Below are 22,258 nucleotides of genomic sequence, written 5' to 3'. Positions count from 1 at the left end.
GTCAGTAGGTATGTGAGTTTTCCCCCTACCCAAGAAGGGTGCTAGAATTCCATTCCCTACTCTGTAGGTCCATTGCTGTGATCCCTGTGCCCCAGAAAAAGGAAGTTTTGTCATGAAACTTAAATGAATTATCTGTTTTTTATGACTTTACCACATCTGGAATATTCTTCTAAGTTCTCAATTATTATATATTCTATTTAATCTGATTTTTATCTCTGGACCACATTTTCCAAAAATCTGATATTCTACTGGTTTTCTTGGTACTTATACTAACTCATTTCATTATTTCCTAGATTCCTTAGAGTCCTTCTCAAATTCTTACACTTTGACATACAATTATACACGTAATTAGCTTCTAATTTTTAAATATTTTAGATTTAGAGAGGAGCTATAAAAATAGTACAGAGTGCCCCTATATCTGTTAGTTAAAATTTTCTAATGTTAGCATGATCAAAATTAAGAAATAAACATTAGTACAATACTATTTTCTAAACTAGAGACTTTATTTGGGTTTCACCAGTTTTCCCTAAAGTGTTGTCTTTCTGTTTGAAGATGCAATCCAATCCAATCTTTTCTTTTTCATTTTTTTTTTCTTTTTAAAGATTTTATTGGGAAAGGGGAAAAGGACTTTATTGGGGAACAGTGTGTACTTCCAGGACTTTTTTCCAAGTCATATTGTTGTCCTGTCAGTCTTAGTTGTGGAGGGTGCTGTTCAGCTTCAAGTTGTTGTCCTGTCAGTCTTAGTTGTGGAGGGTGCTGTTCAGTTTCAAGTTGTTGTCCTTTCAGTCTTAGTCGTGGAGGGCACAGCTCAGCTCCAGGTCCAGTTGCCGTTGCGGGAGTTGAACCGGCAACCTTGTGGTTGAGAGGACAAACTCCAACCAACTGAGCCATCTGGGAGCTCAGCGGCAGCTCAGCTCAAGGTGCTGTGTTCAATCTTAGTTGCATGGGGCACTGCCTACCATCCCTTGTGGGACTCGAGGAATAGAACTGGCAACCTTGTGGTTGAGAGCCCACTGGCCCATGTGGGGAATCGAACCGGCAGCCTTCAGAGTTAGGAGCATGGAGCTCTAACTGCCTGAGCCACCGGGCCGGCCCTCCAATCCAATCTTTGATTGCCATAGTTCTCCCCTAATCTGCAATAGTTCCTGAGATTTTCCTTGACTTTCATGACTGACACATTTTAAGCATAATTCTCAGCTAATTTATAAGAAGTTTCTCAATTTTGAGTTTGTCTGATATATCCTTATAAGTACACTAAAGTTATGGGTTTTTGAGATGAATATCAGAGAGGTGATATGCCCTTTTCATTGCACAATTTCAGGGAACACATTATGTAGATATGTATTATTACTGGTTATGTTAAACTTGATCATTTTGTTACAGTGATGTCCACCATGTTTTTTTTTCATTAAGAAGTTACTTTTTTCCCCTTGATAAATAATATTTAGTGGAGGTACTATGAGCCTGAAAACTCCTATTTTTCCTTAAATTTTTGGCCTCCTGATTTTTTTGTGAAATGTTATCCTTCAAGGAAGTATGCTGATCCTCTTATGATTTCAAGTACTTAACTCGATTTTCCTAGATGCTAAGCTACTTTGTAGTCTCTGTGGTCTCTGGCTTATTTCTGGATTCCATTTGGACAATTCTTGTCTTCATTCTCATGTGCAATATAACCACAATCTCACTAGTAAAGTGAATTACCTAAGTGAATCTCTGTTTCTAGCCATAAAAATAACCCAGCACATTTCCCAAGTAGCCCATATGCACTTCACATGTCCAACAGTGTCTTCTTTGTACCCAGTAGAACATGGGGAGTATAAACACCAGGGCTTCGTGACATGGACTTTCAAGGGTTCTGGAGACTGGGAGAAATTTGATATGGCAATCTAAATATTAGAGAAGCAGTAAACATACTTGCACTCTTCATACTACTATCAAGCATGAAAATATTTACTCTTGATATACACACTACAAGAGTAATTGGAGTTTACTTAAAACACAAACTGTGACAGGACATAACTTCTTCCTCTGGCTGTCACAAAACCACTATAGTCTGAGACATTCTAAAACATCCCTATGGTGAATCAATAGAAATCTATAAATCTAGTTAAGATGTTTGGATTTGTCCTTTCTCAGGAAACAGGAATGCAAGACAGATTTGAACCTGAGGTCATCATGCATTTGATTCATGTCATTTTTCTTATTAGGTTATATCTGCTAAGTGAACAGACTGAAAATTTCGTATACAGAAGTAATGGAAAATAGGAAAGGAAATATTCAGACTAGGAAAGGAAGGAAAATGAGAAATACTAAAAGAACTTCTTGTATAATGTTGGGATGTCAAAATATTTATAATAAAAATAACATATGACATTTTATATTTGTCTTAAACATAAAAATTTTATGTTTAGTATTACTTCAAAATATATTACTAGTGCCAATGGAACTGGATCATATATAGATCCAAGTCTATTTTACTTTAATACATGAATATGTTACATATTAAAATAGTTTTACTATTAATCACAAGTGAAAGCATGAGAATATAGTCATAAGGTTTTGCTTCTTTTCTCAATATTCCATATATGTAGTAAGAAAGTTACATAGATTCTATGTAGTTTCAAATTTAAAAATTCCTAATGAATACCACATTTTATTCATATTTTCAGTTAGAATTCAGTTTTGGTTCTCAAAGAGATGAATCAGGATTTTAAAACTATAATCCTCTAATGAATAGATCCAATTGGTTACTTCAATAAGGTCATGTAGTATATAAGCCATCTTTACTTCCACTATTATTAAGAAGATAAAATTATAGTGTTTCAATATATATTTATAAAGTTAAATTAAAATACATTTTCAGCTGTTTCAACAAATTACTCTGATAATGAGAGTTTGACTATAACATGATTTACTCTCTAAGAGAATAGCCTTTTTTCTTAGATGTTGAAATTGAGAGTGATTCACTAAGAATGAAAACTATTTTGCAAGAGGAAAGTGGGAATAACATTGACTGAACTGGTACATGACACACATTTGATAGGATTTTTCACAATTTGTGTAGGGAATTTCCAAAATGATATTGTAACCTATTTCTTTGGGAAAAAAAAGAGAGAGAGTGAAAATCAGACTTAATATACTTCAATTTAGATGTTACACTTTGGTACTACATGAGGTGAATAAACTGAAGGTAAATTTATACTGGTCCACAAGACCTGGCCATAAAAAAAGCATCAATTTCAAATATCACTAAATTTATTCTGCATAAATAAGATAAAAAATTGGATCACCGATAATAGATTCTTTCTTCTTTAAGGAAAAATCATTTGATAAAAGGCTCTACTTCTAACATAACTTTGAGGAAGACAGACCCTCTTTCACATACGTAAGACCAAGGGGTAAAGGAAAATGTACGAGCTTGGTCAGGAATTGAGACTACCATTGTTGGAATACCTTTCCTATTTAGATGAAATCCTGAGATTATACAAGCCAGGTCATTCAGTTTTCTAATGTTCTTCTCCAGAGAGGTAGCACGCCCAGTAAAGTCATGATCCTAAGACGGGTCAATCATATGCCAGCCATTCCTATCTTGAGAACAGCAGGTTATGAGACTATTAATCCTGCTTTTAATTTTGATAAGAACTGTGTTTAATTTTGATGAGAAATCTTTTAAAATCAATCCATGTAAATGAGATAGCAATGGTTAAAATACGGTCTTTTCCAAGGCTCTTAAATCTTGAACTAAATTTCAGGGAACACACAGAGCAGCAAATTATGAAACATTACTCACAACCATCCTGTATGGCAGATGTACTGATGAAAAGACTGAATTAACTTATCCCACATGACACTTTTAGTAAATGTAAAGAGAGAGAGAATGGAGACCTTGGTAACGTAATTCCAAAGTTCTTGCTAAGCTTCAGTATTACAGAGTCAGCTACACACATGGTGAGACTATGTAGAGAGGGAACACATTTCTACCTCCTCCTGCAATTCCACTGAGTTCTTTGTAGGATACTCCTCTTGACTTTAAAGTATTGAAATTCACAGCAAGACACATGATAATTAAAATGCCAAAAATTGAAGACAAAGAGACTCTTAAAAGCAGCAAGAGAAAAGCAGTTAGTTATCTACAAGGGAGCCTCCATAAGACTGTCAGCTGATTTCTCAACAGAAACTTTTCAAGCCAGGAGGGAGTGGCAGGAAATATTCAAAGTGATGAAAAGCCACAACATGCAACCAAGATCATGCTACGCAGCAAAGTTACAATTTACAATCGAAGGACAGATAAAGAGCTTCCCAGTCAAGAAAAATCTAAAGGAGATCATCACCACCAAATCAGTATTACAAGGAATCTTAGAGAGGCTTCTTTAAGACCAAAAGAAAATATCAAAAACATGAAAAATAAAATGGCGGTAACTACCATGTTTCCCCGAAAATAAGAACTCGCCAGATCATCAGCTCTAATGTGTCCTTTGGAGCAAAAATTAATATAAGACCCAGTATTATACTGTATTATATTATATTACATTAAATTATTATATTACATTACATTACATTATATTATATTATATTATATTATATTATATTATATTATATTATATTATGTAATGTTATGTTATGTTATATAAGACCCAATCTTATAGTAAAATAAGACCAGGTCTTATATTAAATTTTGCTCCAAAAGATGCATTAGACTTGATGTTCCGGCTAGGTCTTATTTTCAGGGAAACACGGTACATATCTATCAATAATTACTTTAAATGTAAATGAATCTAAATGGTGGCTGTAATCAAAAGGGTGGCTGAATGGATAAGAAAACAAGACCCATACATATGCTGCCTACAAGAAACGCACTCCAAATCAAAAGACACACACAAACTGACAGTAAAGGCATGGAAAAAGATATTTCATAAAAATGGAAACAAACAAACACTAGAGAAGCAATACTTATGTCAGACAAAATAGACTTTAAAACAAAGGCTGTAACATGGGACAAAGAAGGACTTAGTAATCCCACTTCTAGCTATGTATCTGAGGAAACCCAACATGCTACTTCGAGGGGACATGTGCATCCATATGTTCATTGCAGCATTATTTACAATAGCCAAGATATGAAGCCTACCTAGGTGTCCCTGAATGGATGAATGGATAAAGAAGAGGGGGTTTATATGAAGATCTGACAATTAAGTTCAGAAACTTTTTGCAACGAAGTTGCTAACCTTTTCTGATATCAGGGGAATTATTCATTATGAATTTCTACCAACTGGACAGTTAACCAAGTTTTACTATTTGGAAGTGCTGAAAAGGCTCCCTGAAAACGTTAAACGACCTGAACTTTTCACCAATAGTTCATGGCTCTTGCATCATGACAATATACCAGGTCATGTGGGGCCTGTCGGTGTGGGAGTTTTTAGCCAGAAAACAAATAACTGTATTGGAACACCCTCACTATTCACCTGATCTGGCCCCTAGTGACTTCTTTATTTAACTGAAGATACAGGAAATATTGAAAGGAAGACATTTGGATGACATTCAGGACATCAAGGGTAATACAACGACAGCTCTGATGGCCATTTCAGAAAAAGAGTTCCAAAATTGCTTTGAAGGGTGCACTAGGCGCTGGCGTCAGTGCATTGCTTCCCAAGGGGAGGACTTCGAAGGTGACCATAGTGATATTCAGTAATGAGGTATGTAACAGTTTTTCTAGGATGAGTTCATGAACTTAATTGTTAGACCTTCACATATATACAATGGAATATTACTCAGCCATAAGAAAGAGTGAAATCTCACCATCTGCAACAACATTGATGGACCTAGAGGATATTGTGCTGAATGCGATAAGTCAGAGAGAGAAAGACAAATGTCACATGATTTCACTTAGAAGTGGAGCCTAAAGAACAAAATAAACAAATGAACAAAACAGAAACAAACTAATAGATACAGAGAACATTTTGATGGTTGCCTGATGGAATGGGTTGTTGGGGGTGGGTGAAAAAGGTGAAGGGATTAAGAAGTATAAATTGCTGGTTATGAAATAGTCACAGGGATGTAAAGTAAAGCATAGGGAATATACTCAATTATATAGTAATAACTACGTATAGTACCAGGCGAGTAGTAGACTAGGCAGGGGATCACATCTTAATTTATATAAATGTCTAACTACTATGCTGTACACTTGAAATTAATATAAAATAATAGTGAATGTGAACTGTAAATGAAAAGTTTAAAAGGGGGAGGAAACTGAAGGGGAATAAGAGGTCCAAATTTCCAGGTATAACACAAATAAGTCATCGGGATATAATCTATAGCATAGGGAATAAAGTCAATAATATTGTGATCGTATCATACGGTGTCAGATGGCTGCTGGACTTATCATGGTGATCACTTATTTAATATCTAAATGTTAAACAGCTATGGTGTATACCTGAAAATGATATAATGCTGTAATGTAAGCTATATTTTAATAGAAATTTTTGAAAAAGAAAACAAAATGTAAAATAGAGCGGTAATTATAATACATGTTGAAATGACAATATTTTGAAAATATTGAGTTAAATAGCCTATATAATTAAAATTAATTTTTACCGGTTTCTTTTTCAAAAAAAAGTATTGGGCTTGATCTAGATGCCCTGCTCTGTTTTATACACACACACACACACACACACAGGCACACACACACACATGCACACACACGCACATACACAGATGCACATAGGGATGTATTCTAAAATATGTGCCATGTATTGACACTATTCAGTGTGGACAAAATCTCTAAGGGAGCAACTTCCCATATGTTCATACTTCCTTTGGAAGCTCCTATGTGTCTTTAACAGAAGAGGTTATGTGCATGAGCTGAGCTAGAGAGAAAGCTAAACTAAGGATGAAAGATAATAAACACTTTCCTTTGCAAATAAACATTCTCTCTAAATAACTGCAAAATATCTCTCCCTCTAAAGTATCTATACTTCAGATATTGCAAAAAGCAAGAAGGGTAAACCCATTAAAATGAATCATTCATCACCATATGAAAAATGAGATGCTATAAATATACATTATAAAGTTGTATATCCCAATGGCATATACTGAATGCTCTTCCAGAGGAAAAGTAGAAAAATGAAGTATGAAGCAATGAAAAAAGAAATCTGCAAGAGGAGTATTGGTAGTATTAATAGTAACAAAAAATATATCTATCTCCTAGAAGTCTGCGGTAGTGGAATTTTATAGTATATCTCCATTCATACCTAGTAATCAATTTTGGTTTTAAATTTTAAGTCCTGTGTTTATGCCAACAGAGCTGACAAGTCCTACCAAAATTAAAACAAGAAAATCCTTCTCATGTAAAACCACTTTCAGTTGGGCTACAGAAACACGGTAATATTAAAAAAAAGCAAGCTACTGAAAGTTGTGTTTAAAGAAATTCATTTACTCTAATATTGCTTTTGAATAAGTGAAAAATGCACAAATTTTGAAATCCCCAAGAAATGAAATTTCATGGGAAAAATCACTTCTGTTGACATTTGAAATTAAGAAGACATCATAGATGACTTGACTGGTTAAAGCTACCACCTGCCATTCTACTTTCAGAGTTTAAACTAAAACATAAAGTAAATATCATCAATTAGGCACACAGTAGAATAATAGTATTATTTAATTCTACACTTAAAAACAGGATTAGATGTTTAAGTACCTTCTAAACACTGAAGAATGTAAGGAACCCAAGAGTCTGGTTCTGTCCCTACAGACAGAACAGAGAACAGCTGTCAGAAACCCCAGGAATACTCATCAGAGTCTGTATGAAGAAACAGAAAACGTAGATGAATATTTTCTGTTGCCATCCGGCTTATCGAGAAACACTTTCCTTAGCCATTGCACAAAGGACAGAGTGTGGAGCTTTAATATTAATTTAGACTTGAAACTGGGAATCTGGTAAGCAGCTAGCATTTATTGATTTCCTGTTATGAACCAGGTCCAATGCATAACCCTGAGCAATCAGAGATGACTACAGAATGACTGCTGCCTGATTGGAACAGGTGACCTAGTAGGTAGACAGACACATGGGAGAAATCATATCAGAGTAATGAGGAAGATGCTAGTACATATATATAATATGCATAACACATGATAAGTGCTACAGATAGGTTAAGCTGTTATACTTCGCCCCCCAAAAACTGAGGCCTAATAAATACCCAATGAATCTATATTTTGTGTATTTCTTCTCCCCTCCACCCCCACCCAACCCCAGTCGACATAAACTAAATACAGCATAGGGATTAGGTGATTCTTTCAAATAAGCAAAATATATCACGTTGTTCTTGTATCATATTTCAAGATCAAGGAGAAAACAAGAAAATCCACATGCCTACTGCCCCAATCTGTTATCTCAATGCTAGTGCCTGCCTCCTCTACAAGAAGCAAAGCTCATAAATTTAAAGGTGCAGAGATGCTAGATGAATGAATGACAACGTGAAAGTGAGTTGGAAAGTTACCATGCTAGATAAATACAAATGATTACATAAAATTCTGCACATTTAGTATTTATAAGTCACCATCTCCATTTGATCGTTCAAGTTGTGGCTTAAAAGATTAGCAGAAAAATGAAAAAACTCATGTCTTTAATCAGTATGTGAACACCCAGAGACCATGAAATTAAAAACACAAAAATGCTGCCATGAGAGGTTCTCTTTACTTTTGAAATTCTAAACCTGCTTAGAAATTAATAGCATCTCAAGATGCTATTAAAGTTAAAACAAAACTTGTGAAGAAAAGCTATCTTTTATACCTATATTTGTTTCGTTTCATTTATGACAGCCGAGTTTCCATTAGCAATATAAGAATGCAAACTCGAGTGAATTCTTTCCAAATAGCTTTGTTTTAAAACATCAGCATTGCCTAGAATTACTAAGTATATTTTTTTCACTTCTGTTTTTAAGACGGAATAAAAATCATTTGAAGTTATTAATTTTTATGAATATAATTCTACCTAAGTATAAATGGGTTTTTCATGACTTTAATAGCAAAAGGTAACTACCACAATTATTTCATTGTAGGTAAATGGATATTTTAACGTACTGTTTGTCTTAAATTAGTATTTGTATTTGTTATATGTAACTTTTTCTACTAAGGTTCTTTCATATTTTATGTCACCGGACAATAATAATGCCAAATAAAAGACCTACGAGTTTAATGTTTCCACGTGGTTAACAAGATACCTCATAATAATAGATGTCTTGCATCTGAAACACCCTGCTGATGGAAGGAGTCTTTCATTCTCTAGTTAAAACGTTACTCCAAGCTGTACGTGCAACATACTCTCTAGCTCCCGATCGATCAGGGACTGGGATGGTCCCACTGAACAATTATCATCGAATAGACTGAGAATGACACCAGGGAAATGCTGGGTAAAATCTCCCTGACTTCTTTCTGCGTGTTTATTACTGATTACATACATACAACCTGTCAAATCCTGAAAGCAACTGTAGGAAAACGGTAAGAATCAGGGATCTGAAGTGTCAGGAATTCAAATCTACAAGTGTTTATCAAACTGCCACCACGTGCAGCACCCTGATAAAACCATGGGAATGTGGGGAGGGGAAAAGACCAGGTTTCAGAATGGAAGCCCCATGAAGTGTGACTTCAGAGGGAATTTGAATCGGAAACAAAGCAAGCAAACCCCCAGCAAGTGGAGCAACTGAAAGTCAGGACAAAGAACTGGGTTATTTACTAATAAGAAGAGCAGGAAGGAAATCAGGGAAAGAGGTCAAATGTCTGGAAAAATCCCCCAGCAACAAGAGTCCAGGGGGCAACTGGAAAAGGCAGGCATATCTGAAAGTAAAGAAAGGTTAAGTACCCACCCAGAGCAATGCTTATTTAGAAACAAATGCTTCCTCCAGCTGGCAGTGCCTGGGGCAAAACATTCTGAGGGCTGGATTTTTCGTTTCCTGCCATTGCCTTTGCAGAAAGGTATGGGATATGCCTAAATGCAAACCAAATTTAACATTTTATCCATATAGGTGTCTCAGGGTGCAAAGTAATAATTCAAAAGATAACGAATTTAGCGACATCTTAGCTGAGGAATAATACAAAAAGCACAGTAAAAACCAACTAATTTAGTAAAACATGTTCACTTAAAAAGGCTGAAAATATCCTTAAAATGTATTAGAGTTTGCATAGGCATAATTATTTTTCCTACAGCTCTGATGAAAAGTTTTCTTTGTTACCTGTTTAAAAACCTCAAAAGTAATGGCAAGTAAAAATTCAAGTTTCTATTGCTCCTACTGAATGCCAGAAACTGCTCAGGATACCTTATTCCTTTAAGAGCTCTTACATTATAAATATGAGGAGACTGTATCTCTCACTCCATTAAAGCTGGGAGAAGATACTTTGCAACAGTTTGCAATGCAAGAAGACTTGAGGTCATAATTACCATAGACATTTTTATTTATTTTCAGACCTCTCACACTTATTTTCTGTTTCAGTCACAACTTACTCTTTGTATGTTTAACTGTGTTATTTCCCATGGTTTTAGTAAGGTGAGCAAAACTAAGTCATATCATTAATCTCAATCCATGACCAGTAACTTCAACCTAAATTAATTTATTACATACATGTTCCTGCATATTTTACATTTGGCCAATAAAAATGATAGCTTAAAGAGTTTGACAACAAGAATAGGGAGTTAACAATATATAGTTTGCAAGGCTTCAGACCACAGAGAAATTTCACCCATCAGTTAACTGACCCAGATCACACAACCTGTTGGTGAAGTTAGAAGACACTCGTCCTTAGCCACTTCAGTTTAATGAGTGTCTATGAACATTCTCATCTTACTACATAAGTTTCTTTACTATGAGAAAAAAAACATGCAAAACAAACAAACAAAACCTCTGTAAGTTTTCTGAGTACTTGAGAGAATGAAGTCTACCAAAGATGAAAATAGTGAACCAGAAACCAGAGTTCATTGACCTCATTCTTCAAATGGGCCAATCATATGATATATGGCAGGGATGTCCAAACTGCGGCCTGCAGGCCAACTGTGGCCCGGGATCCACTGTTAATGGGCCCGCAGCAAATTCCAAAAATATATTTAGTTTAGTTAAATAAAACAGGTGAGGCAATACATACTTCACCTCGAGTGAGTGGCCGGCTGTTTGTGTATTTTACCACATGTGGCCCTTGGTGAAAACCGTTGAAAAAAGTTTGGATACCACTGATATATGGGTTGAGAGTCATTTCATTTATCTGAACTCTTGTTCTTTTAAGATATGAATAAGGATACCTCACAATTATGATGGGAAACAAATTCTTATTTATGTTTTTACCAGATGTTGATTTTTTTACTGCAGATGGATTTTGCATAAATTGTTCCTCAAGTAAAGGGGCAGGAAAACAGTAATGGAAGCCACGTGATTAAATAGAGCTGATCCCAAGTAACGGACCTCATAAAATTCAAAAGCAACTCTCTATGAGTCTCATGTGGTGCTGTAAGGAGCTCTTCTCTACCTCCCAAGTTCCCTGTGTTATTATCAAAGGTCCCGTTCATTCCTGTTGTCTATAATATAAACTTCCTTCCTTCAGTCACACAGATCATAACATATAGAGAGACTCTTAGGACACGCCTTAGGATGAATGCTCAGGAGAGTCCTCACACTTTCTAGGATGCTAAGTAGGCGATGCTGGCTGAGAAGGATCTGAGGATAAGTTCAAGGTTCACTGACTGCAGTGGCTTTGGTTCTAAGGGAAATGTCAATACTCGCCTAGGGTAGTGCTTTCTCTTATCTTTTTGGTCTATAAATATACCTTGATGAACCTCTTTGAGCATGAAAGGTAACCGCTATATGTATACCTCCACTATTGCCCAGGGTGTGATTTCGAAAGAGAAGATGAAACAGAGGAAACAAAAACATTCTGCAAACCTAAGAGGGAAAAATGTGAAGTTTCTGACAAGAGCCCAAGAGAAAGGAGAGAGTAGAAAAGTAAAACTGGGTCCAGCACTAGGGTTGGAGGAGGGGATCCAGAGGGACAAGGCAAGTGAGAAAGACCACGTGTCAATAAAGGCGGGAAACTCCCAGGAACAGTGGTAAGTGACTAATTGTTAAGCTCTTTCTAGGCTCTCTGCAATCACTACAACGTCAAAAAAAGACTGCCAGCTGTGACAATCATGGGGTGATTCTGTGGAAAAGTAAAGGAAGAGAGATGGTGACCAGAATGAGACAAAGCCAGCCAGAGAAAAAGGATGGTAGCTAAGAGAAGGGGACTGTCACTAATACAGAGGAAAGGTAACCTCCACTCCCCATTCACCAGGAATCAACAAAGATAATATCGGGGAGAGCACCAGTGGACTTCTCCAGGGAAGCACTATGTATGTCAATGTATTCTCTTTGGGTTTTAAAATAAAGGTGGCCTGAGGACCCTAGAGACAGGGAGATAGCAGAACCCATTGTGATACCTTTTAGCTATAGTTTATATTCTTTTCTCTAGCAGCTGGGGCTATTGCAAGTACTCACATGGATGCTAGAAGACATTTTGGTAGAACCTTTTATTATAGCCACATACTCATATATTGGTATAAACAAATCATGGTCATGAACTGTTTAATTGAAGAGAATCACTTTGGATATTAATACACTTTCATTGCATTCCCTTTTATTGCCAGATAATCATCCTCCAAAAAAAATTGGGGTCATTATGTAATGATGGCTAAACGAATAAATCCTAAGTATAATTGTAACCATAAAATAATTTATTATAATTTAATAAATTTGGAATGTGTGATAATTGAAAGAGGGAATGAGCTAAAGTTTATATTTACATAACAATATTAAGGAGTCACTAGGAAGTGAGTAACAAAATATTTACATTTCATTTCTTAAGGAACAATTTCAAATATTATAGGTGTCTTTGCATATGCAAACAAGTCATTAGCAGGGGAAATTGAAGCTGATGGCTTAAGTACTGGTTATACTGGGTTAACAGCAGTGTCCCTCCAAAGTTCATGTCTTTCCAGATCGTCAGAAAGTGATCTTACTTGTACATTAGTTAATATGAGATCATACCAATGAGAGTGGGTCCCAATCCAATGACTGGTACCCTTGTAGGATGAGGGAAGAGGGAAATTTATACAGAGAGACACATAGAGAGAAGAACGTCATATGAATATGGAAGCAGAAATTGAAGTGATGCATCTACAAGACAAGGAATGTCAAGGATTGCTGGCAACCACCAGAAGCTAAGAGAGAGGCATCAGACTCTCCATCAAGGCCTCCAGAAGGAAACAATGCTGTCATGACCTTGACTTCAGACTCCTGACCTCCAGGACTGTGAGAAAATAAATTTCTGCTTGTGAAGCCACCCAGTGAGTAGTAGTTTATTACCTGAGACATAGGAAGTTAATACATTCATCACAAATCATTTCCATCTGATAATAAATAAGGACATTTGAGAAAGACACATTATATTAAGCTTATTCAAGTAATAGTGTAAATTTGAAATGAACTAACCATTCTTTGTGTAAATAGGTAGTGCAATTCAATTTTACCCGTCATTCAGACCAGTGTTCTATCAATTATCCATGTTAGTAAGAGAGAATGATAGGAAATCCTCACATATCAATAATCACCCTAAACGTAAATGGACTGAACTCACCAATAAAAAGGCACAGCATAGCATATTGGATGAAAAAGCTAAATGCAACCATATGCTGTCTCCAAGAGACACATCTCAGCTACAAGGACAAACACAGACTCAAAGTAAATGGATGGAAATTGACACTACAAGCAAATGGTATCCAGAGAAAATCAGGTGTATCCATACTGATATCAGATAAAACAGACTTCAGGGCAAAAAAGGTAACAAGAGACAAAGATGCACATTTCATGATGATAAAGGGGACTATACAACAAGAGCACATAACAGTCATCAATATTTATATCAATTGATGCAGAAAAAGCATTTGGCAAGTTACAATGTCCATTTATGAGTAAAACACTTAATAAATAGGTATAGAAGGAAAATACCTTAACATAATACAGACCATATATGACAAACCATCAGCTAATCTCAGAAATATACAAGCAATTACTAACAGAACTATAGGGAGAACTTGACAAAACCACTATTATACTAGGGGACCGAAATACATCATTGACAGCTATGGATAGATCATCTAAACAGAAAAAAATAAAGAAATAGCAGTCCTAAATGACACATTAGATGAAATGGACATAATTGACATTTATAGAGCACTTTGTCCTAGAACATCAGACTATACATTTTTTCTAGTGTACATGGAACATTCTCAAGGATAGACCATATATTGGTACATAAAACTAGCCTCAGCAAGTTTAAGAAGATTGAAATCATACCAAGCATATTCTCTGATCACAAGGCTTTGAAATTGGATATCAACTGCAAAAAGAAAGCAGGAAAAAAACACAAATCCATGGAGATTAAACAACATACTTTTAAAGAACGACTGGGTCAAAGAAGAAATTAGAGGAGAAATCAAAAGACACATAGAAACAAATGACAATGAAAATACATCCTACCAAAATTTTGGGGATGCAGCGAAAGCAATTTTGAGAGGGAAATTTATATCATTACAGGCCTATCTCAAGAAACAAGAAAAATCCCAAATAAATAACCTCATGTTACACCTTAAAGAACTAGAAAAAGAAGAACAAATGAAACCCAAGGTCAGCAGAAGAAAGGAAATAATGAAAATCAGAGCAGAACTAAATGAAATAGAGAACAAAAAAACAATAGAAAAAATTAATGTGACAAAGAGCTGGTTCTTTGAAAAAATTAGCAAAATTGACAAACCCTTGGCTAGATTCACTAAGATAAAAAGAGGAAAGACACTAATAAACAAAATCAGAAATGAAAGAGGGGAAGTTATCACAGATGCCACAGAAATACAAAGGATCATCCCAGAATACTATGAAGGACTATAGGTCACAAAATTCAATAACTTAGAATAAATGGAAAAGTTCTTAGAAACATATAGCCTTCCTAGGCTAAAACATGAAGAACTGGAAAATCTAAATAGACCGATCACCAGTAAGGAAATTGAATCAGTCATCGGAAACCTTACCCAAAGCAAAAGTCCGGGACCAGATGGTTTCACTCGTGAATTCTACCAAATCTTCAAAGAGGATCTAATACCAATCCTGCTCAAACTCTTTCAAAAAACTGAAGAGACAGTACTCCCTAACTCATTTTATGAGTCCAACATTACCCTGATACCAAAACCTGGTAAAGATAACACAATAAAAGAAAACTACAGACCAATATCTCTGATGAATACAGACGCAAAAATCCTAAACTAAAATCTAGCAAATCAAATGCAACAATGCATTAAAAAGATTATTATCACAACCAAGTGGGGTTCATCCCGGGGGCACAAGGACAGTTCAACATATGCAAATCCAACATTGTGATACATCACATAAACAAAATAAAGGACAAAAATCACATGATTATATCAGTTGATGCAGAAAAAGCATTTGACAAGATACAACATCCATTTATGAGTAAAACACTTAACAAATAGGTATAGAAGGAAAATACCTTAACATAATACAGACCACATATGAGAAACCATCAGCTAATCTCATAATTAACGGTGAAAAACTGAAGGAGTTTTACTACTCTACATTCAGGAACACGACTGGGTGTCCCCTATCACCTCTGCTTTTCAAGTAGTGTTGGAAGTCCTCGTTAGAGCAATCAGGCAAGACAAAGAAATAAAAGGCATTCAAATTGGGCATAAAGAAGTTAAATTGTCACTCTTTGCAGATGACATGATGCTATATATAGAAAACCCTAAAGACTCCACCAAAAAGCTATTAGAAACAATCAACGAATACACTAATGTGGCCGGCTACGAAATCAACGTACAAAAGTCCATTGCATTCCCATATACTAACAACGAAATCTCAGAAAAAGAAATACAAAAAACAATTCCTTTTGCAATTGCAGCAAAAAGAATAAAATACCTAGGAATAAACTTAACCTATGATGTGAAAGACCTATATGCTGAAAACTACAAGGCATTTTTCAAAGAAATTGAAGAAGACACAAAGAAATGGAAAGACATTCCATGCTCATGGACTGGAAGAACCAACATAGTTAAAATGCCCATATTACCCAAAGCAGTATATAGATTTAATGCAATCCCCATCAAAATCCCAATGGCATTTTTTAAAGAAATAGAACAAAAATATCATCAGATTTGTTTGGAACAACAAAAGACCCTGAATAGCCAAAGCATTTCTAAGAAAAAACAACAATGCTGGAGGTATCACACTCCCTGACTTTAGCTTGTACAACAGGACAACAATAATCAAAATAGCATGGTATTGGCAGAAGAACAGACACACAGGCCAGTGGAATAGAACTGAGAACCTAGAAATAAAACCACATAAATACGGACAGATAATTTTTGACAAAGAAGCAAAACACATACAGTGGAGAAAAGGCAGCCTCTTCAATAAATGGTGCTGGCAGAATTGGAAAGGCACGTGCAAAAGAATGAAACTGGACTGCTATCTGTCACCATGTACCAAGTTAATTCAAAGTGGATCAAACACGTATGAATAAGACGTGAAACAATAAACTGCATAGAAGAAAACATAGGTACTAAACTTATGGACCTTGGGTTCAAAGAGCATTTCATGAATTTGACTCCAAAGGCAAGGGAGGTAAAAGCAAAAATAAATGAATGGGACTATATCAAACTTAAAAGATTCTGCACAGCAGAAGAAACCATCGAGAAAATAAAGATGCAACCAACAGAATGGTAGAAGATTTGTGCAAACAGTGCCTCCAAGAAGGGGCTAATATGTAAAATATACAAGGAATTTATACAACTCAACAACAAAAAAAACAAACAACCCCCAAACAAACCAATTGGAAAATGGGCAGAGGACCTGAAGAGACATTTCTCCAAGGAGGACATACAAATGGCAATCAGACATATGAAAAATGCTCAATATCACTAATCATCAGAGAAATGCAAATAAAAACCACAATGAGATATCACCTCACCCCAGTCAGAATGGCTATCATCAACAAGACAAATAATAACAAGTGTTGGAGAGGCTGTGGAGAAAAAGTCACCCTCATACACTGTTGGTGGGAATGCAGACTGATGCAGCGCTATGGAAAGGCAGTGTGGAGGTTCTTCAAAAAATTAAGAATAGAATTGCCATATGACCCAGCAATCCCTCTCCTGGGTATCTACCCAAAAAATCTGAAATCATTTATCCATAAGGACAAGTGTGTTCCAATGTTCATTGCAGCTTTGTTTACGATGGCCAAGACATGGAAACAACCAAGATGTCCTTCGATGGATGAATGGATGAAGAAGTTGTGGTATATATACACAATGGAATACTATTTGGTGGTAAGAAAAGATGAAATAGTACCATTTGTGACAACATGGAAATATGCTGAGATTATAATGCTAAGTGAAATAAGTCAGACAGAAAAAGCAGAGAACCATATGATTTCACTGATATGTGGTACATAAAATTGAAAACAACAAAAGAACAAGACAAAGAAAGAAAGAAACAAAACTCACAGACATAGACAATAGTTTAGGGGTTACCAGATAGGGAGTGGGCAGAGGGGCTCTAGGAGACAGTAAACGGGGTCTAATATATCGTGATGGAAAGAGAAATGACTCTGGGTGGTGAACACACAGTGTTAGATATAAAGTATTACAGAATTATACACCTGAAATCTATGTAACTTTACTAACAATTGTCACCCCAATAAAATTTAATTTAAAAAAAGAAGGAAAGGAAGGAAGGAAGGAAGGAAGGAAGGAAGGAAGGAAGGAAGGAAGGAAGGAAGGAAGGAAGGAAGGAAGGAAGGAAGAAAACTGGGCTATTAAGGAGAGCAGAGGAAAGGGCCAGTAACTGGTGGGTGATGTGTTACCTGAGTCTTGTCTGTGCTGCTGAGAAGAGTGGAATACTGATGGATGAGCAACTGAACACAGAGCTTCACCCAACACATCTTTGAATATAAATTTGACAGGGAGATGGTGAGAAAAGAGAATACTGAAAAAAGTGAACTGATGTCCATGATGAGAACTGAGATTATAAGAGAGAATGTAGCATCTCTCAATGACTTCAAGTCCTCAGGGAGACAATATTCAGGGTGCCACAAGAATTTAAAACGAAATACCATATGGCTGACATGAATTCCAGAAAACAGTATAGATGCTCCAAAAGGAAATATGAGCAGAAATTGTGTCCATTGTCCAGAGAGGCAAAGATGGATTCTGTCCACCAGTGAGCTCAGCATCAACGATGTGCAAAATGCTAGACTGCATTACTGGAGGTGGGGTGTATAAATGTTCAGGAAAAGAAACCAAGGTTACCAGGCCCCAGCTTGTGGTCACCTATTGCAAATTGTGTACATTTTGCTTTAATTCCTTCTTTGAGAGAGCTCTAGATCAGCAAGTCAAAGAACTGGGATACAAGCAGAGAAGCGGTCACAAACTATGCCCCACGGGCCAAACCTAGCAGGATGGGTTGTTTTTTTTAAAAAATAAAGTGTTATTGGAATAAAGTCATCCTCATTTATTTATCATTGTTGAATGATAAATAAATTTATCACTCCTCTCTCTCTCTTCCTCATCTCTTGTGAAGGCCAGCTGTGCCACTGTTAGAAGTTGTCCATGTGGTAGAAACTAAGGAAATAAGCCTTCTGTCAACATCCAATTAGAAACTGAGGCCTCTAATTAAAAGATGTGTGCTTAATCCTTCTTCAAAATTGATTCTCCAACCCCAGTCAGGCCTTACCATGACAAGCTCTGGTGAACAATTTTCCTGCCACTTCCTAAAGACCCTGAACCAGATCCCTCCAGCTAAGCTTCTCTCATATTCCTGACCTGCAGAAATTATGTGAGATAATTGGATTTTTTTGTTTGTTTAAGTTACTTTGTCAAAGATTTTATTTCTTATGAATCATGTTCACCATTCTTCCAAATGAATAAGAGCTGACTCATTTCCATGCCCAGTCTTTCCCCCAAATCACTGCTTATTTCTCAAATTGTTGAGAGTATAAGGTATAAGATATAAGTCAAAATTCCATCAGATCATTTTCCCCTTCACTTTATCTTCCGCAATATCAGTAATTATGTTTTTATAATATACATTTTGTCCTATTCTACTCCTGTTAAAAATATTTTCATAGCTCTCTGTTGTCTGCAAGTGAAAACTCAGACTCCACGCCAGGTCCATTTGTGGAAGACTCTAGCCCTTTCCCCATGCATCATTCACCCTAACGACAACCTTCCCAGGTTACTTTCTTGCTTGTTTATAAATGCCCTGAGTAAAGGTATGTCATGTCATTCATCACTGCAAATTTCAGTGCCCCATACCGTGCCTGGTATATGCTTGGTGCTAAATAAGTTCTGTCTGCTTGCTCAAAAATACTCCGTCTTGATCCCTCCAAATTTTTGTTTTTGGTACATCCCCCCATCTACCAAAAACAACTATTATGGTTATCACCTTCCAGTCCCAGTGTCACCTCTGGCATTATCTAATGTTATTGTAACAGTATTAGGTGCTCCCTACATAATTCTTATGACACGTATATCATGATACAATAATATATTTACCTTTAAGTGTTCCCTACTGCATCTAGGATGGAGCTAGGGCACATTTTTCTTGACCTTAATAATTACTATATCAAACTGAAATCCTTAGACCCAAACGCTAAGACTTTGGATCCTAAAACCAAAGTCGCATTGTGTCCCAAGTGTCCTTCTTCCAGTTCTTTGCACCTCACTGAGGAGCAACGCTCCACTTCATCTTTCTTCCCTCTTTGCATCTGTGTTGAGCCAGGCTACACTATAGTGCTTCTCCCTATGGCATAGCTTCTTAGTTTGGACTGGTGACCTTCTGTGCACCCCTATAAGACCATATCCCTGCCCTAAACATGAACCTAGGAAACAAGTCCACTTACATTTTCACTCATACCATCCCTCCTTCCAGGTTACAGAACTCTATAGAGAACCAAAGTGGCCTCAGCCCATGTCCGTGACTGCCAAGAACTGACCTCTGCTTGGGTGTCATCTCACTCCCTGTGCTTCACCGACCTGGTTTAATGTTCGATGCCAGCTGTAGCTTCATTAAAGCTGAACTGATTAGTCCCCCTTGGACAACAGGCTGACCGGTCTTTCTCCTTTCAGGAGACAACAACTGTAGTTAGATTAGCTTATGTTTAGCCCTCAAAATGAGGAACAGAAGTGCTTCCTCATGTCCTTTATCCTCTTGATCCATCTGCTCTGAGCTGCGACAAAGAACATCATGCCTCACCATTAAGTTATTTCAAAATTTGACTAACAAGTCTTCAGCAAGGCATTTGGCAGAATCTTTTCTGATATCCTCTCTTCTCTCTCTGTCTCTCTGTCTCATACACACACACACACACACACACACACACACAAACCACAAGAACATAAGTTGCATGAAGGTTCAATCAAGAGGCCAAATATGTAGTTAATTGTTCACTCCAAAAGGGTAGAGAACAATGTGCTGTTCTGCATCTGTCTTGAGTTCTGTAGTCAATGCCACACGGCTCTGTCTTCAGCCTTTTCCCGTTCAACATTTTAATCCCTAATGTGAAAAAAAAGATGCACATTTTATCACTTTTACTCACACAGCCACGTCATTGTAAATGCATTGGATAATGGCATCAAAATTCCACAGAAATCTCAGAAGGTTAAAATAATATACTATGTATTTCAGATGAAACTTAAATAGAAAATGCAAAGGCCTTCTTACATTAAATAAGAATTAAAATATTTCAAGGTGGAGAGAATGGTTTAATGACAGATATCATGCAAAAGAATGAAGATTTTCATTAAATATACTTCTCTAATATGTATTTCTGTTTGGTTGGTTCACTGTTTTATTTGCCTAGAAGAGATTCCAGTAGATATTCAATGAATGTTGTTTGAATGAGTGAGTCAGGTGTATGTTACAACTACTAGAAAAAGCCAATAAAAGCTTAAATTGCAGTAATAGAAATGGACAGACAATAGAACAAGAGAGAACACAGGCTTGTTTGCTCTTTCTGTAGCCCCAGCACAGCTGTAGTAGTACTATGTTCAGTTCTGAGCAACATACTTGAGAGAGTGTGTGTAAAGCGGAACTATTCAGAGGAAAGTTGCCAGAATGATGATACTCAAAAGCCAGCAGGAATCTCAGAAAATAGAGATGAGTGATCAGGGTTACTGTGTTTAAATGAACAAAACACCATTTGTGTGGGGGAAGGGTTACCTTAATTCTGGACGTTGTCCATGGGAGAACCAAAACAAGTGACAACAAGATTGTTGTCAATATAAAGGAAGATTTTCTATACCGGAAGGAAGGAAGACCTATCCAAAGATACCAGAAATGTCTTAAGAACTAAGTTCCTGCATTTTGAGGGGTGCAAGATAAGGTGATGGAGAACTGACTCTGGATGGTGAGCACACAATGGGATATAGAGATGATGTATCCCTGCTCTCATCATGGATATTCAACTTGTGATATTTTCAACTATAACTAAAATACCTTTCACTGGTCACTATAAATCATTTCCTGATCCAAATGAGGTATTGATGTAAGTAATGCCATGGGGTTCCTGCATATTACTTTTAGAAACATGCAGGGTATAAATCAGTCAGTAGGGTGTGGGAGACAAATATTAGTATCCACACTCACAGAGAAGAAATGTAAAACTCAGAGACTGAATGACTCAGTGAAGGTCACACAGCCAATAAGGAACAGAAATGAGTCTAGAATTATCTGAATGTTGTGTGTTGTACTAGTCACTGCACCCTCTACCTTCCTGTACGTTTTCTATGATGTGTATCTGTAGTGTAATTTATAACAAACATGTTATTCATACACTAACATAGAATTAGAGTAGGAAATAGTTTAAACATATAATTCTATAGTTTGTTTTTACCCTCCTGTGTACATATTTTAAATACCTGAACAACAGGTCTAGGGCTTCTCCAGTGCTTCCAAGCAACAAGATTTTTCTTGAAATATTGAAAAACAGAAACAACCTTTAATTCAAATTGGCAGGTATTTTTCTTTTGAGTCTATAATGAAGACAGTAGCATTTTATTCTAAGACTCTTGAGATTGTAAACAAAATAAGAATTATGTGCTTGAATCAAAAATTATGAACTTTGGATGCAAGATGTATTAGCATAAACCTAAATACCATGTAAAAGATTGAAAATGATAAGT

The sequence above is a fragment of the Rhinolophus sinicus genome, linkage group LG13 (genome assembly GCF_036562045.2).
Source record: "Rhinolophus sinicus isolate RSC01 linkage group LG13, ASM3656204v1, whole genome shotgun sequence".
In the NCBI taxonomy this organism is placed as follows: Eukaryota; Metazoa; Chordata; class Mammalia; order Chiroptera; family Rhinolophidae; genus Rhinolophus; species Rhinolophus sinicus.
Note: the sequence above shows the minus strand (reverse complement) of the source record.